Source organism: Arachis ipaensis, chromosome B05 (genome assembly GCF_000816755.2).
Source record: "Arachis ipaensis cultivar K30076 chromosome B05, Araip1.1, whole genome shotgun sequence".
In the NCBI taxonomy this organism is placed as follows: Eukaryota; Viridiplantae; Streptophyta; class Magnoliopsida; order Fabales; family Fabaceae; genus Arachis; species Arachis ipaensis.
The window spans coordinates 23,683,009-23,690,504 of NC_029789.2; positions in this window are offsets into that span (position 1 = coordinate 23,683,009).

Here is a 7,496-nt window from a genome sequence, read left to right on the forward strand (position 1 = left end):
TGGTGCTCACTTGAACAATTAAATTTAACTTATACTAATATTAAAATTGTCCTATTTATTATTCTAGTCATTTAAAAAATATATATATTTTTAACTTATTTTACATTCAATTAATTAAATTAAAAATATATTTAGTGACAATTTCAATTAATATATCATTTTTTCCAATAAAACAAATTAACAACACTTCCCTTACTAGTAAAGTATTATTTTCTATTAAGCAACTTTTTTTTATTAAGCAAATATGTAAGCTCATTTTTATAAAAGAATAGAAATTTTATAAAGCCTAACTTGCTCAATGATGCAGTTTTAAATATATTTACTTAAACTAGTTTGAAGCTAATTTGGACAAAAAAGACATTTTCAAATCAATTAAACTACCCAAAAGATGTAATGATTGCATACCTACCATACAATTTCTGTGAATGTCCACAAAATTTTCTTTTCTTAAATCTAGACCATTTGTATTTTTTTTATATTAAATCTGGCTAGTTACAAACAATAGAATAGTCATATTCCAAAAAGTACATTGGAACAGGTAAAAAGCTTCCGTTTAGGAAATATTTGCAACAATAACAACACAACATATAGTGGGCTTAGCTATTTTTTTTTCTTTTCATTTTTTGTATAGTTTATTTATTTTTAAAGTATGTCTTCTTTTATTTAATCTTTTTCACCTCTTCTCTTTTATTTTCTCTTTTAAGTTTTTAAAATTACTTAACTATAAAGATTTTATTGCTATAGATAAAGAGTTAACTATTTAAATAGTGTAAAATATATTTTTTTATTAAAATTTATCAAAAATTATAAAATTATTTTTAAAATTTATTTTGTTTTAATTTTATGTTAAAAATATTTTATTTTTATTAAATCTATTCATAACAGTTAAATTTTCAAAAAATATAGAACCAATAATTTAACAATAATGCTTAATAACTAGGAGTTAATGATAAAATTTTGTATTAGATGTAGTTGTTTTAAATATTGTCTTTGTAATGTATGTTGTTGCTAAATTAGTCTTAAACTTCTTGAAAAATTAGTTGTCATAAGTAATTTTTTTTTGATACAAATTGAAAATTTTTAAAACAAAGTTAAAATAAAATAAAATTTAAGAATATGTTAATTTTTTTTGTAAATTTTATAAAAAAAAATATATATATTTTACCTTTTTAAATAAATCCCAATATCCCATTAACAAATAACTAGGATTTTAGCTAGAGTCATCAAAATAAGCTAAATACGTTCAATTAGTTTGTTTACTCGATTTAAATGGATAGATTTTTGCCTCTAAAAATAAGACTCCTCAAGATGAGATGATTAATGAGATTAACCTAATATAAAAAAATATATGTTTTTTTAAAGTATTTTTAGATCGAAAGTGTTTATTTTCAATTTTTTATCAAAAACTTTTTTTCCCAAAGCTTTTCACTTTTCATTTCAACTAATTTTTTTAAAAAATATATTTTAAAAAAATAAAAAATAAAAAGGCCAAAACAATACGCAATAACCATTAAAGTAAAAGAGAAATGAATTGATGGGTTTTCAAGAGCTCTTCATGCAATTTCTGTCACCAAAGGAGAAAATTTTCGGGAGCCAGTAAAAATTACTTCATTCCTTGCTCTTCAATTCTCTCATGTTGTGTGAGCTGCTAAGGCTCTCAATCGCTGATAATCTCCACTCTTTTGAAAGGATTCGGCCAATTGCATCCACTATTAACAAGGATTTTCAGCTCAGAGAGAAATGGATAGTTAGTTGTCGCTCCAAGCTTCAATGGTGTCGAGGTATGACCAGAGGCAATAGAAAACAGACTCTTCTTCCAATCCGCATCTTAGACAGTCTAGGTTCACTGCAACAATTCTTGAATTTAATTTCTTCTTAACTGGTAAGTCCTTGTGCATCACATTCCACAAAAAGCTTTTAATTTTTGGTGGACACTTTAGCTTTCAAATTGAGGACCATAGTGAGTTTTTTTGACATTGTTCAGGTAGAAATTCAATGGGAGGGTGAAAGAATTAGAAAGCAACCTTGTATCTTGAAGCCATCGAGTAACTCCCGTTTTTCATCTTCATTCAGGTCAGTGTGTCTTCTCCTTCTTGGATGACTGTTTTGAGTATAACTATTGCTACTTCTGTACTGAAAATGCTGGTTATCAATGTCTGATTCCATTTTCTATCTGCCTGAATTAACTTTGAAACCCATTCTGGTGTGTGTCTTGTATTGGCATTAAGAATATGGGTTATAGCAATAAACTCAGGAACCCATGAATCCTCTTTAATACTTACTGAAATGCTTCTGCCAATTTTCTAAAACAAACCCTTTTTCCAAAATCTTTCTTCCCTCCAACACACTCCCCCATTCCAAGATGGATTATTTCCAACTTCACCTCTCAAAGAGTTAGAAAATCTATAATATTCGCTTTTATAGATTTTATGTATTACTGAATGGGACTTAGTCAGAATTCTTCATCTTTATTTAGCTAGCATAGCGAGATTGAATGCCTTCAAATCTTTGAAGTTTAAACCCCCTTGAAGTCTCGGTCTATATGAAATTTTTCAACTAATCCACTGCATCGTTCTCTCTGTATTTTTCTGTCCCACCAAAATTGCATCATTGCTCGCTGAATATCTTCAATCAATGTCTTTGGGAGTTTGAAACAATTGAGGGTATAAATAGGAATTGCTGCTGCCACTGCCTTGATTAACACCTCCCTACCACTTGAAGAACGAAGTCCCCTTTTCCAGTGTTGCAATTTTTGAGAGACTTCGTGCTTGCTTGGGCGCCATTAAATCAATAAAAAATATATTTTTTTCAATGAAAAAATATCTTCTTTTATTTTTTAGTGTGTTTGGCAAATTTCTAACAGTAAAAGTAAAAACACTAGAAAAAATTAAAAAAAAAAAATCTTTTTTGAGAAACTACAGTTTACATCTTTTTTTAAAAGATCTTTTCTCCTTAAAAAAAGGTTTTTCACATAATAAATGAACAAAAAAGTACTTTTATCTTATTTTACCCAAACATAATTGATAGATAAAAGATCTTTTTACATGAGATATTCAAACATAAAATTACTTTACTTTTGTAAAAGATCTTTTAAAAGAAATTATTTAAAAAAGATCTTTTCTGAAAATGGCATTCAAACAAGCCCTTTATCCTTAATATAGTTAAAAGTATCCCTTTTAGATCTTTGCATAACTGCCAGCAATCCCAAATACTTATCTTGATTGCCTACGTGGGGAACCTGTAACGTACTAGCTAGCTGATCACGCACCTTGATGAATCTATATTTGATGGTAATTTTTTGTTGGAATTGAGTGGATTTTGTCACCTAAACCTACACTTATTCCCTTAAATAGCATGTTTTTGAGTTTTTCTCCTAAATTATGCTTGATTGTGAAAACATGCTCTTTTGTGCTTAATTTAATCAATTTTATCCCATTTGTATTCCATTCGATACCTTGATATTTTTAGTGAGTGATTTCAGGTGTAATAGGTAGGAATGGCTTGGTGGGAATGGAAGAGGAGCATGCAAGAGGGAGAAAACATGAAGAAACAAAGGAGAAAAGTATTGCGAAGTATGCGTGCTCACAGCCTCTTGTGCGTACGCACAGCCTGAGATTTGGCCAAGTGTGCGTACGCACAGGTACCAACGCGTGACTTCATTAAAAAGTCACGTGGCTCGCATTTTGAAGGTTTTGGAGGCCTAAATCTGATGGCCGAGAGCTCATATGGAAGGGGCAATACTTGAGGAACCATAGCATATCATTAGGAGTAGTATTAGATAGTTTTAGGAGGCTTTAGGTTTTAGTTTTTCTCTAAGTTTTCTCTCAACTTTCTTAGGATTTTCATTAGGATTTACATTCCAAGTGCTATTTCTATTTTTGATCTTGGATTTTTGTTTGCCTCCATTGTAAGTATTTCTTAGTTGTTCTCTTTTATTGCTACAATTTTGATACTCTTTCTTGTAGTTAAAGACATATTATTAATTTATATACTTTTTGCAATTTTGATTTTTATGTTGATGAATTTGATGATACTTTTTTTGCAATTTTGATTTCTTGTTGATGAGTTTGATAATTGATGATTGTTATATGCTTGGTTGAGTTAGTATTGTTGATTTTGATCATTTGTTGCTGATAGTTTCAAGTATTTTCCAATTTTGCCATGTTTTATGATTATGCCTACCAAGTGTTTGTGGAAATGTCAATTTTGATTATGAGGTAAATTTCCACCTCTTGGCTTGGGAAAAATGAGCATATGGATTACTAGAGTTGTAATGTCCAACATTTAGTGATAATTCTTGGATTGTTAATTGTTATTGTTTCCACTAACGCTAACTTTTTGCTAAGGCAATTAGTAAGTGAGTTAAGATTTGTGGATTAAGAAAAACTATGCTCACTTGACATACTCTTTGATGTTAAGGGTTAACTAAGTGATATTAATCCATCACAATTGTTATAGTTGTGGTTACAACAAGGAAAGGATTCCCTAGCTTACCCCAAGCCAAGCTTCCATTTATGCTTTGAATCACACACATATACATCAATCACTTTTACATCTTACTTGTTCATATTATATAGGTAGTTCTTTAATTGGTTTATTGGTTCATTAGTTGCAATTTTGATTGTTCTTTTATTCCTTTAATTGTTTACTTTTTCATTAAAAATCATCTTGCTCTTCGCAACCAAAATTGGTGCACTTGCGGTCACTAGTCTTTGGGAGACGACCCAGGATTCTACTCCCGGATTAAATTGGTTTTAAAATTGTGACATATCTAATCTAAACTTTGGTTGTGAGTCGCTTTATCGGTTGGGACTATACATGCAATGCTGAATTCCATCTTTTCTCCCTTTTTGGAGAAAGAGATTTCCTAACCGACGATCCGGCCCCCACAAGGATAAGGATGTTTTTGCTGAAAAAATTGAGGATTTATCTAGGTTGACCATTTGTCCACTAATCTCCTCACAGGCTTGTAGGATCTTAATTAGGTGGTTGCACTCTTCTTCTGTAGCTCTAGTAAGAAGTATTGAGTCGTTTGCAAAGAAAAGATAACTGAATTTCGGACATCGATGATTAAACGTCAATCCAGAAATATTTTGTCTCTGTTCTCCTCTGTAGAGCAGGTGGGAGAGTCTCTCTGCACAAAATAAGAAAAGGTAGGAGGATAAAGGGTTGCCTTGTCGCTGCCCTCTACATGGTTTAAAGAAACCATGAGGTTGTCCATCCACAGTAACAAAGTAAGAAAATATTGTCACAAACTCCTTAATCTAGTTCATCCATTTATCATAGAATCTGAGTCGTTTCATGATTTTCCAAATAAAACACCATTCCACCCTATCATACGCTTTACTCATATCAAGTTTCAATGCTAAGTCAAACTCTCCATAAGTCTTATTCTTTAAAAAGTGCATAAATTCATGCACTTTGATAAAAGCACTCTGATTGTCACTGATGACTCTGTTCATAATATATTGTAGTCTATGTAGCAGAATTTTTGAAATGATCTTGTAAAATACACTGTTGAGGCTTATCGGCCTAATTTCTTTCATAGATGTAGCATGTGGGATTTTAGGGATAAGATAGATATGGGTATGTTTGAAAGCTTTTAAAATCTTACTTCCTGAGAAAAACTTCTCACTACTCGGTTCACATAAGCTTGAATTACTTTCCAGAAAAATTGAAAGAATTTGGTCGTAAAACCGTCGTCCTAAGGGCTGAGAATGTATTAACAGAAAAAACTACAGTCTTGATCTCTCTATCAGTAACTGGTCTTGTAAAGGCTCTATTGGTAGTAGCAGACACTTTAGTAGGTAGATCTTGAAGTGCCTTTTCCGGGTCTCTGGGGTGAGAAGAAGTAGATAGATCTTTAAAATAGTTTTCTACTATCTTCGTAATGTGGTCTGGCTCCGTGGCTGCCGTGTTTTCTTCATCATATAACATGTGAATTCTATTTCTTTTAATCCGAGTTTTGAACTTAAAGTGGAAGAATTTTTTATTCCGATTACCCCACCGAAGTCACTATACTCAAGATTTCTCTTTCCAATAGCATTCTTCCTCCTCTATAGCATCCTCCAGTTTAGCCTCCCATACACGAATAGCCACTCCATCCCCCTGCTCTCTTTTAGTCGCTTCTATTGTAATTTTCTCTTTAAGATGGGAAATTATAGTTTTTGAGTTCGAAGAAGAATTTTTCTACCATTCAACTAACTTGTGCCGGCACTTCTTGAGCTTGCCTACTAATCTAAATATTGGAGAGCCCAAAATGTCCTCATCCCAGATTTCTTTAACCAGGTTCTTTACCTTTTCATTTTCACACCACCTCTCTTGAAACCTAAATCTCCTTTTAAACCTTCGTTCTTCTCTGTTTGAGCACAACAACCTCGGCTTCTAATCTGAACCATTTTCGTCTAGGTGTAAGACAAAAGGAATCTGAAAATACTAAATGCCAAGTCACTGTTACCAGAGCTCTATCAAGTCGTTCCTTCACAAAATTGCCTCCAAATTGATGTTTTGACCAAGTAAATTTGTCTCCTTCATAACCCAAATCCACCGGCTCTCCTTTGTTGATGAAGTCATTAATATTTTGAATTGTAGCTGTTGGTTTTGGTCTTCCACCTTCTTTCTCATGATGTGCCCTGATCGCATTAAAATCTCTAATCACAATTATTTGCACCCTTTCATTCTCCAACAGCCGCAACACTTTATAGTATTGTTCATCTCTTTGTTTTTTTTTTCGTATGTAAATACACCCCCCATAACCTCCCACTTTAAGTTAGATTACTGCTCCTCTAGTACAAAGTGTATTAGAAAAGAATTGTGGTTGACAATATGAATTTACTCCTGCCTTCCAAACCACTGCCATTCCTCCTAACAAACCTATTGGATCCACCGTGAAAACTGAATTGAAACCAATCCTCCTTAGAGTTCCTTCAACTATCGAGTCATTATTCTTGGTTTCACTTAAGAATAATACCTCGAAGGAATGGGATTTATGAATTTCTTTAATGTTGTGAACTGTCAGGGGTTTTTCCAAACCCCGACAGTTTCATGGGAGCATCTTCATAACCCTTTGGGTGCCAATTGTTGGTTGGCACCCTCTTCCTTCTCGACCTCATCCGACTCCTCCTGGCACTATTTTTTGGAAGCAGAACTTCTAGCAGCCTCCATAGCTTTCTTTTTAACTCCTATGAGATGTTTATATGTTGAGACTTTTCTAGTTTGTTGTTTCATCTTTGCCTTCTTAACAGCTTCTTTTCCTCCATTGTCACCTTTAGTGTGAAAGAAAAAACTCCGTTAATACTAAGAATTTAAACTGGTAGTTCGGCAGCATCCCTTTTTTCATTGGCTATTACCACAGCAGCATCTTGTGTATCTTGATGAAGTATATGTTGTTCCTTTGGAGCTAGCTTACTCTACCCACTTTGAACTTTCTCATCCTCTCCTCCCGCTTTAGAGTCTTCGTCTTGGACTAAGAGACTCACAAAACCTCGAATCAGGCT